This window comes from Physella acuta, unplaced genomic scaffold (genome assembly GCF_028476545.2).
Source record: "Physella acuta isolate Inbredline_101_S28 unplaced genomic scaffold, ASM2847654v3 ptg000116l, whole genome shotgun sequence".
Classification (NCBI taxonomy): Eukaryota; Metazoa; Mollusca; class Gastropoda; family Physidae; genus Physella; species Physella acuta.
In genome coordinates this window covers 871,869-894,615 of record NW_026731636.1, presented here as the reverse complement: position 1 = coordinate 894,615, position 22,747 = coordinate 871,869, and positions in this window count along the sequence as shown.

Below are 22,747 nucleotides of genomic sequence, written 5' to 3'. Positions count from 1 at the left end.
AATAGTTGGGGCTTCAATATCAGCACATGATCCCCCACTTTGATATCTTTGGTTGTGGCTGATCTATCGTAGTAGCTCTTTGCTTTATCTTTCTCATGTTCTGATTTGCGGGTTGCATAACTGCATGCCGTTTGCAACTGCTGCTTAAGGTCCAGCAGGTAGTCATATGCAGCTCTTGTCTTATATTCCCTCACTTCTCCTGTGAGGATATCCCTTAGGATGCTCATCGGGCCCCTCACTTTCCTGCCGAACATAAGTTCGAATGGCGGGTAACCAGTGCTTTCGTTTGGAACTTCTCTGTAGGCGAAAAGTGCTGCTGGGATGAACACGTCCCAATCGTCATCCTTGTCTATAGCTACTTTCTTTAGCATTTCCTTCAAAGTTCCATTCCATCGTTCTACCGCCCCATTGGCCATGGCGTGATATGCAGAAGCGTGAACGATTTTAATCCCGAACATTTTAGACACGGTGCAGAAAATTTCCGACGTGAACTGGGTCCCGTTATCTGAGAGTATGACTTCCGGGAATCCCATCCTCGTGAAGATGGAGAGTAGCGCATCTTGAATCTCTGCTGCCGTTACACTTTTCAGCGGTACGGCTTCTGGCCACCGTGTGCATATGTCTGCGGCTGTGAGTATGAATCTGTTCTTTTTTTTCGTTTGAGTTAGTGGTCCCACAATATCTATGGCGATTTTCTCAAACGGTTGTCCCACTACCTCAGTTTTACCCAGAGGCGCCTTGCCACCAACATTCTTTTTGCTTTTCTCGCAGACATCACAACTTTCGCAGTAACGCCAGATATCCTCCCCTGCCCCTGGCCAGCTAAATTGTGACAGAATTCTGGCTTTCGTTCTTGCTACACCCATGTGCCCTGCCATAGGTGTGTCGTGTCCTAATTTCAGGAAGGTGGGCCTAAGTCCCCTTGGGATTGCTAGTCTAATCTGATCTTCAGTTTTGCTGTGTTTTATGATCTTATACAATAACCCATCTATCGTTTTACATTGCTTGCCCTTTTCCGCGAGCTTCCACCACCTAGCCAATGTTTTGTCTTCGCTCTGTTGCGTTTTAAAATCTTTCGGCGTCGTTATTTGGTCTAGAATCTTAAGCCCCGACTCATTTCTCTGGTTGCCCCTTGCTCTAAGTTGTCCTCTGGTTTCTACCGCCGCTATTGTTAGCGAATCTTCCCTCGGTAGTTTCGCACCTGCTACATTCCCTATTATAAGTTCAGTTGGTGGATCATCTAACAGGACGGCAAAGAACTCTCCCGTAAGGTATGGTGTTTCTATGTTGACGACAGCTCCTGGTAATCTTTTCTTATCTCCATCCGCGGTCTTTATGGTTATCCATTCTTTTGTCCATCTATTTCTTGAGACTAGAGCTTTTCGACAAGCTACGACTACAGAGCCCGTATCCCGTAGGACGGTCACCGTCCTCCCATCCAGTTTTCCTGCAACTATAGGAAGTGACCCTCTGTCGCTTATGAATCTCCGATTAGCTCCTATGTTCCCTAAAGGGACAGCGCCCTTTACTTGACTTAGGCATTGTCTACAGTCGCCGCACTCCCCGCTGAACTCTGGGACTAGTCATATATCTTGAATGTCCCTGAAGCCTACCCTTCTCCCTCTGTACTCATGTCCAATTTGTCTAGGATTGGACCGGCACCCCGCCGCTATGTGCCCCTCAGCCCCACAGTTAAAGCATGTGATTGGGCGTCTTCTGGGACTATTATTACTACTCGGCCTAGGTTGGACCGGGCTTTGTCCTCTTCGCTCCTGTTGAAGGGTGACTTCATTTCTTGTGCCCCATTCCTCTCTAACGGGGCTCTTAGATCTAGGTCTTAGGGTTCGTTTGTCCCTGTCCTCTCTAAAGGGATTCCTAGATCCTAATGCAAGTGCCATGGGGGCAACAAATGTGTCCTCTGCCACGTCGATCGGTTTTAGTTTTCTGTCTGGGTAGATGTCAAAGTAGTTGTCACAAGCATTTTCTACATCTGTTATTGTCCTCGGGTTTTGCCTGAGGACGTACTGTCTTACGTCTTGTCCGACTGTTCTCACTATTTTGTCTTTTAAGAGTAGGTCAAACAGTCCGTCAAATGTTTTCTCACACTTGCTAGCTTCGACCCATCTTCTCAAGTAGTGTCGCACCCTCCTAATGTAACTCCCTGCTCTATCTTGTTCTGATGGTTGGGCGCTATTAAACTTCTCACTGTATCCTTGCTCCGTCAAACCAAAGTGTTTTAGGACCTCCCTTTTCATCTTCCCATAATTCTCTTCGGCTCCCAATTCTGTTAACCACGATTCGCAGCCTAAATCTAGCAGAACTTTTCTAAACTCGTGGCACCAAAACTTATCTTCTAAACCTATTTCTCGGGCTTCCCTTTCAAAAATGTCAACCACCACCTCCATATCTGTTTGGTCCCTACTGTTTCTCAGTCCAGTCAGCTTAATTCTTGGGGTCTGTGCTTATATCTTCCTCCCTTGCTATTTCCAGTTCCTTCAATTTTAGTCTTTCTTCTGATTCGATTTTAGCCCTAGTTAGCGCCCTGTCTGCAGCCCTTTCGTCCCTTTCAACCTGCTGCCTAGCCTTAGCCTCCGCCTCTAACAATTTAGACTCAGCCCTTTCCAACAGCTCCTTTCCCTCTAGTTTACATCTTTCCCCTAACGATATAAAATGCTCTAGCGTTAAGCTTTCGCTAGCCATCTCACCTTATCCACTTCGGATTGGATGCCAAAATTGTAATACCCAATATAATGTTAGGCAAATGGTAATCCCCGGTTTTGAGTACCGTGCCAAAGACTAATGCAAAAACACTCACCTCAAATACCAATCTGTTGTAGTAGTCCCTTCCCCTACTTTAGCCCTTCGAAAACAATGGTAAATCCTGTAATGGCCGGGTCATGTGAAGACAAAGACCTGGGTCGAAAAAGAAAAAAAAAGGTCCTATGATGGCAAGGCTCTGTGCTGGTAACGTCCGGTGATGGCGGCGTCCAATGACGGTGATTTCCAGTGAGGGTGACTTCCAATGATGGCAACTTTCTGTTCTGGTAAGGTCTCAGGATGGTAGAGTCCAGTTCCGTGCTGCCCGGTCTCCTCGGATTCCCGCAGCCATGTGGGTTGGAGTGGATGAACAAGAATTGGGAACGAAAGGGGTTTTAATGGCCCTACGGCAGACATTTCGACCTGAAGCTGCGGCCTCCTTGTGGCCACGGAAGGGTGCCCTACCCGGGTAGCTAACGGCAGCTAGGGATTTTAGTCTGTGCATCCGTGCCGGCCGGCGTCCCCTGGCCGACACTTGGATGTTAGTCCGGAGAGCCTGGTACGTCGGACTCCCAAGACCCCACATGGTGGAGCCGGGAGATTTGCCCGCATTGGACGGGTGAATCTCCGCTGGCACCAAATAGCGTGGTGGTGGAGAGATGCAAGACTGCCGGGAACCAAAAAGGGTGTGTTCGCGATCCCAACCAGACGGTTTGACTTTAAGCTGCGGCCTTCACACGGCTTCGGACGAACTCCACTAGCCGGACCAAACTCATGACCCCCATAGTGAGTGCGGGATGGCTGGTGGTAGTGAACAGCAGCTAGAGGGTTTTCGATCTGGTCGAGTTGAACTGCTGTATGCGTCCGGCTCTTTCCGAAGAGCCTGGTACGTCGGTCTACATAATAGCGTGGGGGAGGAGAGGTGCAAGACTACCGGGAACCAAAAGAGCCCGCCGCCAGATCTCTCTTTTGACTTTAAGCGGCGGCCTTAACGGGGCTTCGGAATAATGCCACTGGTCCGACCAAACCCATGTTAAGTGGATGCGGAATGGCCGGTGGCAGATAACAGCCGCTAGAGGGTTTTGATCTGACGGAATGCCCCCCACGATCAAGCTGGGTACCAGGCGGTAGGACGACGTCCCGCGTCTGGTGGGTGGGGAAGGAAAGCCCGGTGTGAACCGACGGAAGTAGCGACCGATGTGTGGGAAACACTGATGATCGGGGTTTGTCACACTGAGGCCTGCCTGGCTAATGGAAGTCAACCTTCTGAGCCGGTTTCCGTATAAGGAAGGAAGGTTGTTACCCCATTTGTGATATGTCCAATAAGAAACAAAATTGACATTTACTTTGATCAGTACCAAGAATAGAGAATATTGGTGGTGATAAGAGAGTTTAATAAAAGCGTCTGAACAACAGCAGACTGTCAATAACCAAAATTGTTATCCCCGTTTATTTTTCTTTTTTTTTCATTTCCAATTAAATTGTATCAATTGCTATGTTCCCGATTGAACGTTCAATCTCATATTCAGAATTCATAAAGCAACAATTAACAATTTCCAATTAAGAAAAGAAGGAAAGCAACAAAAAATGGTTATCTTCTAATAACTTATTTCTCTACTTTAGAAGTAATGCACAGCGGATATAAAAGATGAGTTTAATAAAACAATAATTGCAGATAACAATAAAAAGCACTCTAAGAATAACATTTAATTTGATATCAGTATGTTAGAGATAGATAACAGCAATACATTATATCATAAACGAAAATATATCTAATGTTAATATTAAAAAGAACTAGCAACAAGTAAAGTACCTTCTATATTTTTACAACTGTGCACTGAAATATGCATAAAATGTAAATTATTCATGCTTTTGTAGGTGAATATTTTTATGCAACAAGCCAATTTTTCGATAATACACATACTTTTGTATCTTAAATATCGTTTGTAGAGGACAAAATATCAAACTCAACGATCGTTTTGTATTGATCAACGATGCTGTAGCAAACTTGTCAGAAAACGTTATGTGAAGCCTACAGTGATTAAAATGTTTTGACTGTTAGTGGGGGTTAGTGAGTTTTTAGATTGGACTTAATGCAAGTAGACGAACATGCAAAGTGTGATAATAATAATACACCCTAATTCTCAATCGTTAAAATATTACAAATAAATAAAATCAAGTCTAACGATAGATCACTGGCAGATGAAGTAGTGTTTTTTTAGCATGGCAGATTCGGCGATATTGCAGTTATAACATTACACACAGTAGATTTCCCAATCTTACTTAGTGTGATGACGCAAGTTTAAGTTATAGAGGTCAAACTAAAGATAGCAGAAACAGAGTATAGGTTAGTCAGGTAGACAAATAGAATTACAGGATATGACCGGTCACGTGAGATGGTCAGATGATTATTGAAGCGTGGGTCAGCAGTTAGACTGAGGTAGCGCTAGGGGAAAGTCGTAAAAGTTTAAATTAAATGCAGCGTTAGAGTTTGACATGGAAGTGTGTAGGGAGAAGTAAGTGTTAGTGGTAGTTAGATTGTGTTAGTAGATAGTATTGTGTTGTAATTATGGTAGTAGTCTATTTGATGTATAAATTAAGAACTTTATTATATTGAGTTGGACCTATTGGGTTGATTCCTCACTGTACTAGACGTAGAGGATATATAATATATATATATATATATATATATATATATATATATATATATATATATATATATATATATATATAACCCATATATTCATTACAGTGCATTACAGTATATATATATATATATATATATATATATATATATATATATATATATATATATATATATATATATATATATATATATATATATATATTATATATATATATTGTGACCTACTTAGGTCGAGTCATTTTTATTTTGACATTGTATAATTCCTTATATGGAATGATGGTGTAACACCTGGGGTTTTTCCACTGACTTATTAAGGTGTTTGAGACATAGAAATTTTCCATTAAAATCTGATTGAATGATTCTGATCAGATAATTATCCCAACCAATGGCGACATGAGTTGAGGATAACCTCCCCTGTCACAGAAGTCTTTAATTGCACTGCACACTCGCAACACGAGGCAGTTTTTCTTGACCTGGCAGTCTACGGGGCAGTTTTACCTCGTTCAGGCAGCCGTCCATATTGTCAGGCTATAGACTCTGACCATTTGAACGTGAGAGTACTTAAGACCTGTGTGTGCCTTGCTTTCTTAAGTTGATTTAGTCTTCTAGTTTAGTATTACTTGTCGCTAAGTAAGTCTTGAAGCTACAGCAGTGTTGTGTGGCCTGTAGCTGTTCTTTTGACAGTGTAGAAATCTGTGATAGTGATTTTTCCTACATTTTGTAAGTTGTGTTTTGATATTTTATACATTAAATATTTTATCTAGTTCATCTTTGTGTTGTGCCACAACTGAGTTCGCTGATTAAAAGGTCGTATGTAGATTGGATGAGTGTTAATTACAATAGTATCACTAGCTTCCCTAGACATTAAATTCGAGCCCAATGGGACGTTGTGTTAAGTGTTCATCCACTTAGGCCGTAAGGCATTTGCATATGACCCCGAAAAAAGAATCCGGAGACGTTCTCCTTCTATTTAGCTGATAGATAGGTTAACGTTACAAAGTGGGGGCCCGTCCGGGATTTAATCTGTCGTTCCAGTTGTTGGTTATATCAGTTGAATATTAAGGTTAGTTGGATTTAGTTGTTTTTATATCCAGTAGCGCAGTGTTCTTACAACGCGCGCTCAGGCTAGAGTATCTAGGTCAAATAAGCAGACGTGTCACGTCCTACATTTAGAGGTCAAGTACACGGCCCAACGCTGTGTATTAATTTAAAGGATCTAGGCTTGTTGTGATTTGAAAGTTAGTGTTATGGAGTCTTTTTTGGCTAATCCTACTTTTGAAGGTGTAGAAAAGTTGAGTAGAAAAGTGTTGATTAGTCTTGTTAAGGAATTGAAATTGGATTATTCTGTTACGCAGAAGTCAGAAGTGTTGAGAGATAAAGTTGTTGTTCATTTTATTAATGAAGGGGTATTTGATGAAAGTTTGTTGGCTGGTGTGTTACTCCGCGAGGAGAAAGTTGCTTTAGAGAAGGCATTAAAAGAACAGGAGTTAGAGGTTAAAGTTGCTTTAGATAGGAGGAGGTTGGAATTAGAGTTTGGTCAAGTTAGTGATGTCACTTCTCCGGTAGATCCAAAAAAGTTGTCGGTAGGGCAAGTGATTGCCAAATTTGGGAAATTAGTTCCTAAATTTGATGAAACAGATTTGGTCGTTTTCTTTAACTCATTTGAGAGTTTAGCGAAGACATGTGAATGGCCCGAAACTTCCATTACTGCTTTATTGAGTTCGGTCCTTACTGGGAAAGCTGCAAAAACATACCAGGCACTCTCTCACGACGTTCAAAATAACTATAGTTTGGTCAAAACTGCCATTTTAAAGGCCTACGCACTGACGCCCGAGGCCTATCGGACAAAATTCCGAACACTCCGCAAGTTACCCACACAATCATATGTGGAATTTCTCTTTGAAAAGGAGAAAATATTCTCAAGGTGGCTACACTCTGAGGAAGTTTCTGAGTTTGAGAAACTCAGGTCACTTATCCTAAGGGAAGAATTCCTATCGTCCCTGCCTGAAGAGATACGACTACACATTCTGGATAACAAGATAACTGACATCCAGAAGGCTGCTGAGTCGGCTGACACATATATGTTGGTGCATAAGAAACCACCAGTGTCAGGAAACCGCCTCAACCCCGTGCTTCCCCTTTTTGGCAGCAATCCTCCTGTTGGCCAACACGTGAAGGCATTACAGTCCAGAGAGAAACCAAGATCAACTCTCAATCGTCGAGCAGTATGCCAGTTCTGCAAAAGACCTGGTCATCATGTCAAGGACTGTTACAAACGTCGTCAATATAACAGAGAGGTGGTGCGTACTTCTGCGCACTATGCTCTATCCCCTCAAGCAGCCAGTTCAACTATGAACTCTAGAATTCAAAAGGACTCTAACCCTAAGTGTCCGCAAGAAGGTAGTCAAGTCTCCACACATTATGTGCAGTCACATTTTGACTGTTCTCGCCACCATCCAGTTTCTTCCGAGTCTACCGATCTCGAGGGATCGAGAAAAGTTGACTTTTCATCTTTTATTGCCGAAGCCATCATTAGCAAACCAGGTGATCCGTTGTCTCAGAAGAATATCACCGTCCTAAGAGACACAGGAGCGTCCCAATCACTCCTTTTGAAAAGTTCAATGGACATTACACCAGAGACGAACACCGGAAAGATTTCCATTATCCAGGGAGTGGGGACAAAATCTACTGTCGTCCCTCTACACAAGTTTGCCCTGAAACATCATCTCGTCGAAGGTGAGGTCATTTTAGGTGTGATAGATAGTATTCCTGTCCCAGGAGTACACCTACTTCTAGGGAATGACCTTGCGGGAAGCAAAGTATACCCCTGTACGGTTTCAGACCCTTTGTCAACAGTTCCAGATAATGATAATGAACTGTATCCTGCATGTGCGGTGACAAGAAGCCAGACCAAACAATTGGCTGACACAACGTCTGAACCACACCTGCCATCATCGTCAAGAAATTCGACTCCCAAACTGGAGTCTATGCTTCCAGAAAACACAAGTCTGGGCTTACCCCTGAGGATATCTCAGGAAGACATCATTAAAGCTCAACAAGTCGACGCGGAGCTCCAAGCAACGGTCGAAAAATCTCTATCATCTGACGATGGAGAATATTTCGCCGAGAACGGCCTCTTCTTTCGTCGCGCTATACCAGTGATTGCCTCACCGGCCGAACCATGGTTGGGTAAAAACCAGCTGTGGATCCCTCCACCTTATCGGCACGAAATACTTAAGCTGGCACATGACCATCCTATGTCAGCGCACCCAGGTGTCACTAAAACGACGGCGAAGATCAAAGAACTGTTCTTTTGGCCCAAAATGAGAAAAGATGTGTCGCGTTACTGTAGAAGTTGCACGAACTGTCAGTTGGCCGGAAAGCCAAAGCAGACAATTCCTAAGGCCCCTTTGAGTCCGATTCCTGTGTTAGAAGAACCTTTTTCTAAAATCGTCATGGACTGTGTAGGTCCCTTGCCCAAAACCAAGGCGGGCAACGAGTACCTACTTACCTTTATGTGTTCAAGTACCCGTTTTCCCGAGGCGATTCCCTTACGGAACATTAAGGCAAAGACTGTAGTCAGAGCCATGACCCGGTTCTTCACTACCTTTGGATTACCTAGAATCGTGCAAACAGATCAAGGCAGCAACTTCACCAGTCACCATTTTCAAGAAGCGCTAGCCAAGCTAGGCGTTACCCACATCACCAGCTCAGCCTACCACCCTCAGTCTCAAGGCGTACTTGAGAGGTTCCACCAAACCCTCAAAACCATGCTAAGGACATTCGCTAATAGTAACACCCAATGGGATGAGTCTGTTCCTTGGATTATTTTCGCCGCGAGGGACTGTGTCCAGGACTCTTTAGGCTACTCGCCGTTTCAACTTGTGTTTGGACATTCTGTCCGTGGCCCCCTGAAGCTGATACACGAACGTTGGACAGGTACCAGCGATCATCCTGTGGAAAACTTCGACGATTTTCACGTTCGACTGAAAGCCGTGTGCGAAATGGCTCACAAGAACTTAAGAAAGGCCCAAGTGAGAATGAAAGGACTGTATGATAAGAGTTCTTGTAAACGAACATTCAATCCAGGCGACAAAGTTCTTGTGCTAGTGCCTAATCTGAACAATGCGTTATCCTTGAGATATTGTGGACCCTTTACTGTGCATTCAAAATTAAGTGATTTGAACTATGTTGTCAATACGCCCGACAGAAGAAAGAAACAAGCAGTGTATCATGTTAACTCACTGAAAAAATATTATGATAATTGAAACAATTTTCAATCCACAGCTAAAACTACTTTACCTGTATGTTCAAATGTTTCTGATGATGTGATACATGATAAATTGAAACCCCCAAAATTGGTAAATTCTTCCTTTTTAGATAATTTGAATGTCCACCTTATGCATTTGTCCACAGAGGAAAGCCATAGATTGTCTCAGTTATTTGAGACATTTCCCTCTATTTTTGGGGATGTCCCCAAAGAAGCGAAGGTTCCACCTCATGATGTAGACGTTGGTGACGCAAAACCCATTAAACAACACCCCTATAGAGTTAACCCGGAAAAAGCTGCTTTGATAAAAGATGAAATTGATTATATGCTCAAGAATGATATCATTGAGCCCAGTTTCAGCAACTGGAGTTCCCCATGTCTCCTAGTCCCGAAAGACGGTGGATCTTTCAGGTTTGTGACCGACTTTAGGAAGGTGAATGCGCTCACCAAAGCTGATTCCTATCCCTTACCTCGGATAGAAGACGTTATTGATAAAGTTGGTCAGGCTAAGATAATTTCCAAAATTGATTTACTTTCAGGATACTGGCAAATCCCCTTATCTGACCGTGCAAAAGAAATATCTGCTTTTGTAACCCCTAATGGTTTTTATAGATACAAACGCATGCCCTTTGGTATGCGAAATGCTGGTCAAACTTTCCAGAGGGTCATTAACTCTGTCATTGCTGACATAGACCAATGTGAGGCCTACATAGATGATATAGTTGTATTTTCTAATACTTTTGAAGAGCATATTGTTCAGTTGACTAACCTTTTTAGAAAATTGTCTGAAGTTAATTTTACTGTAAACTTACATAAAAGTGATTTCTGTAAAGCTTCAATTACCTATTTGGGTTATCAAGTGGGAACGAACCAAGTTCGGCCCATTGAAGCTAAAGTAGATGCTATTGTAAGGTTACCACCTCCCAAAAATTGTAAAGAAATCAAAAAGTTTCTTGGGATGGCTGGTTACTATAGACGGTTCTGTCAAAACTTTTCAGCTATTGCTGAACCTCTTACTGCATTATTGAAAAAGGGTGTTGAGTTTGAATGGTCAGATAAATGTCAAGAAGCTTTTTTAACCATTAAGTCATTTCTATCTAATGCTCCTGTTATGGCTGCACCAAATTTCAGCAAGCCCTTTAAACTTGCCATTGATGCTAGCAACTTAGCCATTGGCTCAGTCCTATTTCAAGAAGACAACATGGGAATTGACCATCCCATTGCCTTTTTTTCCAGGAAGTTAAATGAGAACCAAAAGAATTATTCTACTATTGAAAAAGAAGCTTTAGCTTTGGTTTTATCATTACAACATTTTGAAGTCTATGTCTCTTCTTCAACCAATCCAGTCAGAGTGTTTTCTGACCATGATCCCCTGAAATTTACCTCTAAGTTAGGACAGACAAATCAAAGAATATTGAGATGGTGCTTGTATTTCCAAAATTTTAATCTGGAAATTTCACACATTAAGGGTAGTGATAATGTTGTGGCTGATGGTTTGTCAAGGATGTAAAATCTTGTTACACACATTGATCATGTGACATGCTTTGTGGTGCATTAGGACCATAAACAGGTTTTGTTTGAGTGTCACTCATATGAAAATGAGTGGTGTGAGTTTTGAATTTTTTTTCAAAATTCCAATCCTGTTGAATATTTTGTTTATTTTCAGGTGAACCTTAATTAAAGGTAGTTTTTGATTATATGTAATCTTTTATAATAATATGTCTCATATGACTCAATTGATATTGTAGCTAGTCATTGAAATAAAGGTCTTACCCTGGCGGGTTTACCACTTTTAATATTCTCATGGAAAAATTGTAATACCCTTTTTTGAGGGATTTTGATGTATAATTACTTTTTGAAGGGTTACTCCCCTTTTACCAATTGTAAAAGTTGGAGTTACTTCCCTTTTATGTTCAGGGATATTTTCATCTGGTGTTACGATTTTGATTGCCTACATTTGTAAAACATTTTTGTTATTTCATTGCCAGATTGGTTCCTTATGTATGTTTTTGTGGAACCTATCTGTCACTTCCAAAAAGGGAGGGGATGTGACCTACTTAGGTCGAGTCATTTTTATTTTGACATTGTATAATTCCTTATATGGAATGATGGTGTAACACCTGGGGTTTTTCCACTGACTTATTAAGGTGTTTGAGACATAGAAATTTTCCATTAAAATCTGATTTAATGATTCTGATCAGATGATTATCCCAACCAATGGCGACATGAGTTGAAGATAACCTCCCCTGTCACAGAAGTCTTTAATTGCACTGCACACTCGCAACACGAGGCAGTTTTTCTTGACCTGGCAGTCTACGGGGCAGTTTTACCTCGTTCAGGCAGCCGTCCATATTGTCAGGCTATAGACTCTGACCATTTGAACGTGAGAGTACTTAAGACCTGTGTGTGCCTTGCTTTCTTAAGTTGATTTAGTCTTCTAGTTTAGTATTACTTGTCGCTAAGTAAGTCTTGAAGCTACAGCAGTGTTGTGTGGCCTGTAGCTGTTCTTTTGACAGTGTAGAAATCTGTGATAGTGATTTTTCCTACATTTTGTAAGTTGTGTTTTGATATTTTATACATTAAATATTTTATCTAGTTCATCTTTGTGTTGTGCCACAACTGAGTTCGCTGATTAAAAGGTCGTATGTAGATTGGATGAGTGTTAATTACAATAGTATCACTAGCTTCCCTAGACATTAAATTCGAGCCCTAGTGGGACGTTGTGTTAAGTGTTCATCCACTTAGGCCGTAAGGCATTTGCATATGACCCCGAAAAAAGAATCCGGGGACGTTCTCCTTCTATTTAGCTGATAGATAGGTTAACGTTACAATATATATATATAAATATATGTGGAATACAACCATCTACAACCCCACCCACGCACTAATCAGATCCAAAGTTTCTTTATAAATCTATTTTGTTCGGGGGGAGGGGGTGGGCGGAGGGCCTGTAAGAAACTCTGATCAGTTCCAGATCGAATAAGGATCGTGATAATTATTTAAGCGTTCGTGATCTCTACTAACTCGCTTACTTCACTTCATAATTTACCGCCATTACTAATCTCCATATTGGACATTCTATCTCAGCGACAAACTCCGATCTTATTTAACGTTTCTTTTTTGTGGGTAGACAAGGGACTAACTAATCAACGGATTTTTTAAATGGAATTTTGTAATGTATTTTCTAAACAGTTTTTATCAGTACTTACTTAAAACCTTATTATCCTTCTTTTTAAAAATTTAAAACTACGGACATCCTGACAAAACTTTGGTATTAGGTATTTTAGTTACCTGAATGGGTACAAGAGTATGTGTGTTGGGGAATGTTTTATATTAACAAAAGATTTTGAATTTGACTATGCATATAAGGATGTAAAGGGGTAAAGTATGATTTTGATGTAAGGGTAGGAGATTGATGTCGCGTGAGGGTGTGGGTCTTCGTCTGTCGTCGATGTTGTCGTGTCCCGTGTATATTTAACAGTGCAATTAAACTATGAAATGAATCAACGCCGTTCTGATTTATATTGGATCGTCGACTTTAACGTAACATATAGTTTTGTTTATTTCATTGTTTTAATCTAGATGATAAAATATCTGTAGTTTTGTTATCTTATTGTGAGCGCTGAGTAAGTCTTATATTTGGCGACACGAAAATTACCTAACTGTTTCTAATATTTAGCCGTCAGACCCCACATGCACACCAGTCAGCTCCGGATTTCTTCTGCTGTCTGTGGTCAAAGATGGCTTGGCTAAACAGATATCAATCGTTTAGCAAAACCGACACACAAAGCAGGTGTATCATGTCTTCTGTAAGGGGAAAAGACTGTCGGATGTTAAGATGTGGAGGGTTTCAAACATGTGATCTTAAAACTATGATGCTGGATAAAGGAACACCATGACATCAACCTTCAGTATCGACACACACCAAGATAAAATAACACCATGTCGACATCCTACAAAAATCATTACCAGACCAACTAACGTGTTCAAACTGGTAGCACCCCTGTTACATTTATTGCATTGCTCGAAAATACAAAGTGTAGTCCTACCCGAACTAAAATTTTCACAAATTTAAACAAACTTTTAATTTAACAAAATATTCACTTTGATTGTAATAAACCAGCCCGAACACAAAAGTTGTCAGTGTTAGAACATGAAGCTGACTACCAGCAATAAACTTCACTCAAGAATGTACACCAGAATACTGCCAACAACACTGATTGAGGGAACATTAGCAGCATGACAACATATTAGATATTTTACAATGAACATTCCACACACTTGGGGAAGTTTCTGAAATGATAATTGGAAACACATAACATCCCAAACGGGTAATAAACAGGTAGATATATCATGAACAATCAAGTAGATGTATCGGGTAGATATAGTATTACAGCTTACGTTGTAGTTATAAGTAATGGTAGTGTGTATTCTAAAAACAAAGGCTGTTATATGGCGACAAGACTGGAAGACGTATTGAGAAAAATCAGGTAGATGAATTTAGCTTCATCTTAGTACATATCGTAGTTCAGACCTAAAATAGACTTTGTCATAATGAAATATTGAAATATTGACGCATGTATATTCTAACCATGGCCAGATATGTCACAGAATCCTGTTTGCTAGGACATTCACCTGTGAGTGGTAATAACCATCTACATTAGTCAGCAGAAACACAATTTTAAAAAAAGACAACTTAAAATAGCAGAATGTACCCGGCGTTTCCTGGAACTTGCTAAGTATATCAAGATTTCTGAGTTTTAATTTTACTTATACTAGGTATAATATGCATACTTAATAGAAGTGGTTGCGTATTCACATGGGTGTAATTCAACTTAGAGGGACGAGTAATACGAGTGCAGCGATAGCAACAGGATTATTCACCCGTGTACTAGACGCTTACATTGTCTCTATTTTTACCCTAACATAATGACGTGTAAATTTTTATTTACGATAACGGGTAGAATTGAGTAGTATGGGCTGGCCTGCTGTTAGTTATAATAAACTAAAGAGCTGATTTTTATGAAAAGCTCGTCAAAATTTCAATTCTCTTCAAGGTGAAGAGAGCTAGATTTGATAAATAGACTCATATGTCCATATTTGTATTCTCACGGTATCGTACAAAGCCGTCTACCTTATCATAAAGCAGGGTAAACCACAAATCATTGGGGAAACACTCATAACACCAGCTGTGATGATGAAAAAGCGACTAAAATTAAACTATTCCCAATTCCTCTCCAAATGACAACAGCGAGAGGAGAGAGGACAAGAGCAAAGACATCAAGGCTTAACCAGTCGAAGTTATAATTTCATTATAATTCTATTTATAAATAATTCTATTTAAATTTCGACTGAAACAATTTTAACGAGCCAATCGTTTCAACACAAGCCTTGAGCTTTGCAAAACATAGATCTACACTTCCAAGCTGTGCTAACAGATCCACACACCTCGTGCTTTGATACAAAAAGATCTCTACACCTAGATTTTGTGATTAGTAATAAACGATGATAGGTGCGTTACCCCTGTAAGACCTTATCTTTGATAAATTTAGATGTTGCCGTAGCTTTAGTGACGAGATAAAGATGTAAAGGCAGCTCGATACATACGCACAAACATACATACAATAAAACATTCTTCATTTTGATATAATGTGTTATTTTTACTAGGCTGTTTTTTGTTTTACAAATTTGAACAAAATTTCCACGTAATTTTTTATTGTATCACGTCGCAAATATTGTAGAGAAACACGTTATTTTATTATGAATAAAGTTGTGATGGGTGTAGTGTATTGTATGGCGTGCATTTTAATGTGATGTATCACAGTGTAATAAGGTATTTAACGATGTGAACGTGGCAACCAATAACGAACAGTGCCAAGCCACAGAAAATCGAAGCAATCCTAATAAATTACCTGACGAACCAGGTACACAATTTTACTATGCATATTCCTTGCCATACAGCTCACACCAGGTAAATCCCTTTACTTCTACATAAGTGTTGCACTCACTGACATTAGTACAAAGAGCCGGTTCTATTTTGTTTTGTGTAGTCTTCAAATCGTGTCTGACGTCTCTATCTCTTTCTGATATAGCTGTGTCTATTTACGTATCTTGATAGATATTGCCTTGAATCCCCTAGCAGGCCTGTAAAATCTTCTTAGGCTGGCCTGAACCTTAAGCTTAATTCGTTGGCGGCAGAGAAAAACGTGTGAAATATTTGTTTAAAAATCTGTTGTAAACTTAAAAAAAGATTGTTTGATGTCAAAGCACGCGATACCGTGTACAATAGCGTGCCTGCTTGTAGGCTACCCAGCTTGGCACTATTGTATTAATAGCCGCTTTAAAAAAATATTTCTTTATGGTTTAAAAGACACGATTTGACGCGTTTATCGGTGCTTATACGGTAACATCACTTTTCGTATTGTTTTCATTGATGTTTGCTAAAACGTTGACAAAACAATTATGGCTATGAAATTAAATAGAAAGACAACCATGAAATTTTGTTGAATGTAAAATGTTTTTATTGTTATTTCCCTTGGACCATGACACTTTGTTCGAGCAGGGTTTATCAAATGACCATAGATAAAAAAAAAAAACATTAATAAGTACATTAAGAATATGTCACATTATAAGACACAATTTATACAACATATGAATGTCCCTATAATATGATGGAGGTTAATATCTTCCATTGTTGAGAGATTAACGACATAAACTATTGACAGGAACAATAAAAAGGAAAGATAACCATTAATTTCTTTTCTTTTAAAATATTTTAAAATATTTTCATTGTTGCTTCCCTTTAGCTGACAACTTTTTAAAGTTTTCAGCTAAAACAATAAAGAAATAGCCTTTCTATCAGATCATATATGTGGTATGTGTTTTACAGCTTGTAATAACTTTGATCAATATTACATGCATCAAAAAAGCTATAAAATATATTCTATAGATAAAAAATAATCTTCACAGTTTTTGTGAGCTCATTATAAACTTTTGGTTTTGTGCATTAATCATCGTTTGTAATGTTACAAATATTTAACAAGTTCTGCCATAAAATCCAATGAAGTTACGATAACTTTAAAAAGTTAAGAGTTAATCTTTTTCTTTGAACATGACATATTTAAATTATGCCATCATAGCCGGAATTATATTTCCCGATTTTACTCAGGAACCCATTAGAGCTAGATGAACTTTGGAACGAGAGACTTACATTTCAACATGCGAGTGTTCTATCACCAGTTGGTGAAAGTATTTAGAAGAAATAAGAATAAAGAAAATGTTTACACAAGTGTTGGTCAATCAGAGCGACAAACTCCGATCTCACTTAACATTTCTATTGGAGTAGGACAAAACAAGATGTACATCTTAACGGTTGTGTATGATATAAGTTAAGTTTATTAGAACTTCACTTCATTGAAATAAATCATTACTAGACATGTATATATCCTTATTTAGGCTACATGTCGGCCTTGTCGTCACATTGAACTGGGAATGTTTTAAAATCACCGACAGTATCACGGTATACCAACATCAGTATCAAAAAGTTGTTTGATAACAATTTGCTAATTCTAATTCTAATGAAATTGACAACAAATCAAGTAAGTTTTATCTTGTTCGTCTATTTTCTTGTGAGTAATAATTTTGTAAAATAGAGCAAGAACTGTATTATGTAAAGTTACAATTCATGGTAAGTTTAGAACAGCAATTTTGCCGACATTTGGTACAGAGAAAATATTTAAAGCAATAAACATGAAAATATGCCGAGGTCACAGAAACAAGTGAACTCTACTTCACTTGCCCCATAGACCGTTAGGTTTGAAAGGAAAACTATTTTGTACTTTACATTAAACATGAAAATTGACTAAAATACATTAAGGTAGATAGAAATTATAACGGTTAAGCGTTTTAAATCTATCAAAAGATTTGAGTTAATCATTTGAATGTAATAAAATGCTTACAAGACATGCAAGCCTAACTTACATTAGGCAACGAAGGCGACTTTGCATAGTGCTGAACGCACTATCCCTTCATGTGCACCAACGGGAAATTTCTGAGGAAACAGTTATAAGTGTACAGATGTTCTACAGACGTAAGCCTCAACAATCAAACTGTTCTCCCATGCTGCAGATTCAAGACTTAAGACTCTTAGCCAAATACAGAACCAAGACTGCGACGTTCATTGTGTCAATATTGATACATATATACATATATATATATATATATATATATATATATATATATATATATATATATATATATATATATATATATATATGATCGGTAGAAACCTTGCAACTGTTGGAATTTTTAAAGCTGTTCTAGCCTTAAAGTAATATCCAAAGCAGAAAAAAAAAATAAACGAAAAAAAATATCTGGTAGCGAGAAGCATTTGAAGACAGACAAATTCAAAACGGCTGACACTAGGAAAAAAATAAAACCGAGAGTAATCTCCCCTAAACTTTCTCGAATATTCTAATATAACACTACGGGGGGATGGCAACCCGGAATATAGACTTCTAGGCATGATTTTTAATCCATTTTAATTACTCAAATTTTTAAAAATAGAATATAATCTCGTAGAAAAAATAAATGCACAACAAGTGAACGCTAAATAAAGATGTGCATAATAGTGCGCAATATTATTAGTACTTTATAAATTTACATGCGTTTTTTGAGAAATCGGAAATAGCGTAAATAAGTAGGCCTACTTCCGGTCAACGGAAATAACTCAAAATTTAACAGAAGATAGAGAACTAGATCTTTTACTTACATATCACATTTCATTTATCTATCTGAAATAGTACTCAAGTTATAGGCTTTTGAAAAATTCAAAGTAGAAAAAGTTCCACTTCCGGTTATCGGAATTCGCTCAAAAGTTGATTCGGATCTACGATTTTGATAAAATACTTATATATGAAATTTCATCAACCTAGCTGTAACGGTACTCAAGTTATCATGTTTACATACGGACACACACACACACACACACACACACAGACATACGGACAAGATTGCAAAATTATGTTTTTCCGTATCAGTGAGATGTAAAACGTCGAGATTTGCAAAAATCTCTATTTTTTTTTGCACGATTACAAGACTTTCTCTATAGGCCTACTTCATATATACGAGAAAGTAAAAACTAGGGGCAGACACTACGAAGATTTCAGTTAAATAAAAACAACAAGAAAATCCGAAATAGCTTCAGACATATGTGTGGGTTTTTTTTGCCAGCAACAATGACAGCAAACGATAAATATTTTAAAAAGTAAGGTCATCTTGTGGATCAAAATACGTCATAGTATAATAACATTGACATAATAAAACCGAATCATACACTTATACAATTGCTAAAATATGTGTTGCTTTATATTTTTGTTTGAAGGCTACGTTTGAGGGTGTCCGGTAAAAAAAACCCTGGACAAAATACCCTGGTCATAAACCCCCCGACATAAACCCCCTGGACCAACCCCCCCCCCCACCGACATAAACCTCCTGGACCAAATCCCCCCCCCCCCCCCGACATAAACCCCCTGGACCAAAACCCCCGCGACATAAACCCCCTGGACAAAAAAACCCCGCGATATAAACTCCCTGGACAAAAAAACCCCACGACATAAACCCCCCGGATAATAACCCCCGGACTGAGGTTTATATAAAGAAATAATAACGATGATGTGAACCAAAAAATTAAAAAAATTACATTAAATTACTACGATTACTGAAGATGCCAAGGCCAAGCTGCCCTCGGTTCCACACATACGGCGTAACATCAGGCGTCAACATCAAACGCTAAAACACCCACTGTCGGAGACAACCTATGTTTCCACTTGATATGTGGAGTATGCACACTCGTGCTGAAGACCGTATGCCAAAAACAAACAACTTATTTGAAGGCTGGCACAGATGTTTCTAGTCGAATATGGGATGTTGCCACCCAAATATTTGGAAATTTATTTACTTTATTAAGATGGAATAATCGCTCCAAGAGGTTTATTGTACACAGATTAATTCAGGTCACTGTTTACCAAAACAGAAAAAAAAATATACTGATAGCAGCTCTCGAATTTTAACTGTTGATAACATTTTTAATGAGTCCACCATTATTGAGTATTTGCGAGGCATCTCTCACAGTCTGTGTTTTTAAAGTTATAATAAAAATAAACTTTTTTTTCTAATGTTTGTTTTGTATTTATATACTAATTTAGTTTCCCATCATCTTTGGTTTTTCCTTATATAAACCTCATTTGGGGGTTTTTGTCCAGGGGGTTTATATCGCGGGGGGGTTTTTGTCCAGGAGGTTTATGTCGGGGGGTTTATGTCCAGGGGGTTTATGTCCAAGGGGGTTTTGACCGGGAGCCATGTTCATTAGGTGCGCAAAACTTTTGTATAGCGGTAGGTTGTTCGCATCCAACAAAGATAGAAATGGGAGGGCACTAACTCAATGATGTTAACCACACCTCGCAACTATAGGTACCTAACTGATATGAAACACATTTGGCTTCAACGCAGCCTTAAAGTATTTTTCTTGGTGGAAAAATGGCTAATTTTACCATAAAAGTAAACAAATTTCGCTGTACACACTACTTTGACACAGACTTTCAAAAATAAATACTGCTTTTAGGGTTATAACAAGTCATTTTTAGATTCAACGTTGAATATTCAGTATAAATCAAGTAAAAGTGAGAAATCCATGATTTGGTGTTTACGAAGAAAAGTACTCCCGCCATATCCTTAAGTATAATCATGTACAGTAGGTATAAAACTACAATGAGAAACGTGGGACGCAATGACATACATTTAAACAATGTTGGAAATTTTTATGTTCTGAAGTTGACAACTTTCTAGTCGTAGAATTGTGTTCAAGCTCATCCTTAATAACTATAATGAAAGCATGCATGTAAGAATTTTGATTGTAATGAAGACACACTCTCATCCCAACAACTATGATAAAATAAAATATATAAAATATATTTTGTAGTTAAACACGCAAAAAAAAAAAAATTCTGATCTACTTAAACCAAAGATCTGCACCACGGGGCAAATTCAGCTCACTTTATAGAAACTTCTGACTGAGAGAATAGCTTAGTTCAGTCGCATGTCAATCTTACATGTCGTGGTTCAGGCCTACACGCTATAACAATATGGCAATCATGAAACCGCAGTTTTGCAGTGGGAGGATTAAACTTCTTGAACCAATACCTTACCCGAATACCTTTACACTATGAGGATGTTGTAACTGCATATGCGCCAAGTACATTCCCTGGCTCCTTAAAACTAACAGGCACCATCTTGTTCATAGGATAACACAGTGTGCCAAATAGCACCCTGTTAATAATAATGCAGATTGCGTCATTCGCTAAAGAAACACAAATGAACAGGATTTATTTCTTTAGCATGTAAAAAATTATTTGACGTGTTTCAAACATCAGTGTGACTGATGCAACATGTTAGCATTACTAATGGTCGATTATTAGAAGCTCGATCTCAATTTCTGATTGTATTGTCTAAAAATAGATGCTAATTGCATCATTCGCAAAGTGACGAAACTGGTTTGTTACGGACAAAAAGAAACATCCCAGTTAATAATCTAACCTTGGATAATTTTTCTGATTTTAAAAATAAAGCGTATTACATGGCCCTCAGCAGCCCATGTGAGCCTTTGGTGGCCGAAACTGAAATTTTTGTTTGCAGCCAAATCGCACTCTACCTGGGCGCCGGCGGACACGCCTGGTTCAATTTAGTGAACGTTTGTAACGCCCCATCCTCTCTATTGTCTATTACACTGTTTAGACCGAACGTAGTCACCATAGCGCAGTAGCGTAGCGAGGGGGGGCGGGGGGACATATGTCCCCGGGCGCCGACCTTAGGGGGGGCGCCAAATTAAAAGTTTTAGGGGGGGTGCAAATAAAAAGTTCGAGGGGGGGGGGGTGCAAATCGAAAGTTTGAGGGGGGGGGGGTGCAAATGAAAAGTTCGAGGGGGGGGGGTGCAAATCGAAAGTTTGAGGGGGGGGGGGGGTGCAAATGAAAAGTTCGAAGGGGTGCAAATCGAAAATTTGCTCACGAGGGGCATCCACAAGCATTCATTTTTACTTTTTCGTGTACAGCGTACAGGTGAACTATTGTGAGCGTGCAAAACATTGCTATCGTGATTTTGATAAATCTCGACGTTTTACACCTCACTGAATCCGAAAAACACAGTTTTACAATGGTTTCTGACAGCATGTTTGTCTGAGACCGCGGTAACTTTATTTTTTAATTAACAAAATTGTATATAAAAGTATTCTATCAAAATTATAGGTTTCCTTTCATTGGTCATCCATAAATGACGTCAAGCTTTTAAAAAACTTTTTACCTCCCCCTTCCTCCCCACTGCCACACATCGTCACAAAAAGCCTTCCCGCTCCTAAAATGACTTCATACCTCAGCCTACAAATCCCCTTAAATAGTCAGTTAAGTTTTTCTTAAAACATTGATATTTTTCCAAAAACGTGTCTAAAATCTGTCTACATCGAGTATTTTAATCAATTTCTATCACAATTTATTAAAAGTTTTCTAAAACGCAAAAATATAGTATAGTAAAGTATTTTAACTTCGCAGTCACTTTATGGTCGTGCAAAAATTACATTACGTTGTCAGCCACATCATTCAGTTTAAAGCGATATTCATATATTTTTTTACATTCAATCAGTTTCTTTTGCATTACAACATTTCTTCTAACTAATAATGCAAGAATAGCTTTTGAAAAAAATGTAGAAACCAAGGTAAAATCACTTCAAGCAGATACTCACAGATTGTATGTAAAGTAATCTTAAAAATAATTTTACAAATTCAATGTAAAAGGACTTGAAGAGCCCAAATATTCACGAATCTCTTAACTAAAATACACCAGCTTGCAAAATCTAATCACTTAAGTTGTAAAATTGAACATGTGCTACGTATTGTTAACATACTAATTTATCCAGAATTCAATAAGGCGATTTCTTGCAGTTTGAAGCACAAGGTTTTCAATTATCACTAACAACATTAAATCAAGATTGTAATATGTTCAGGTCTTAGATTGACTATTAGTCTAA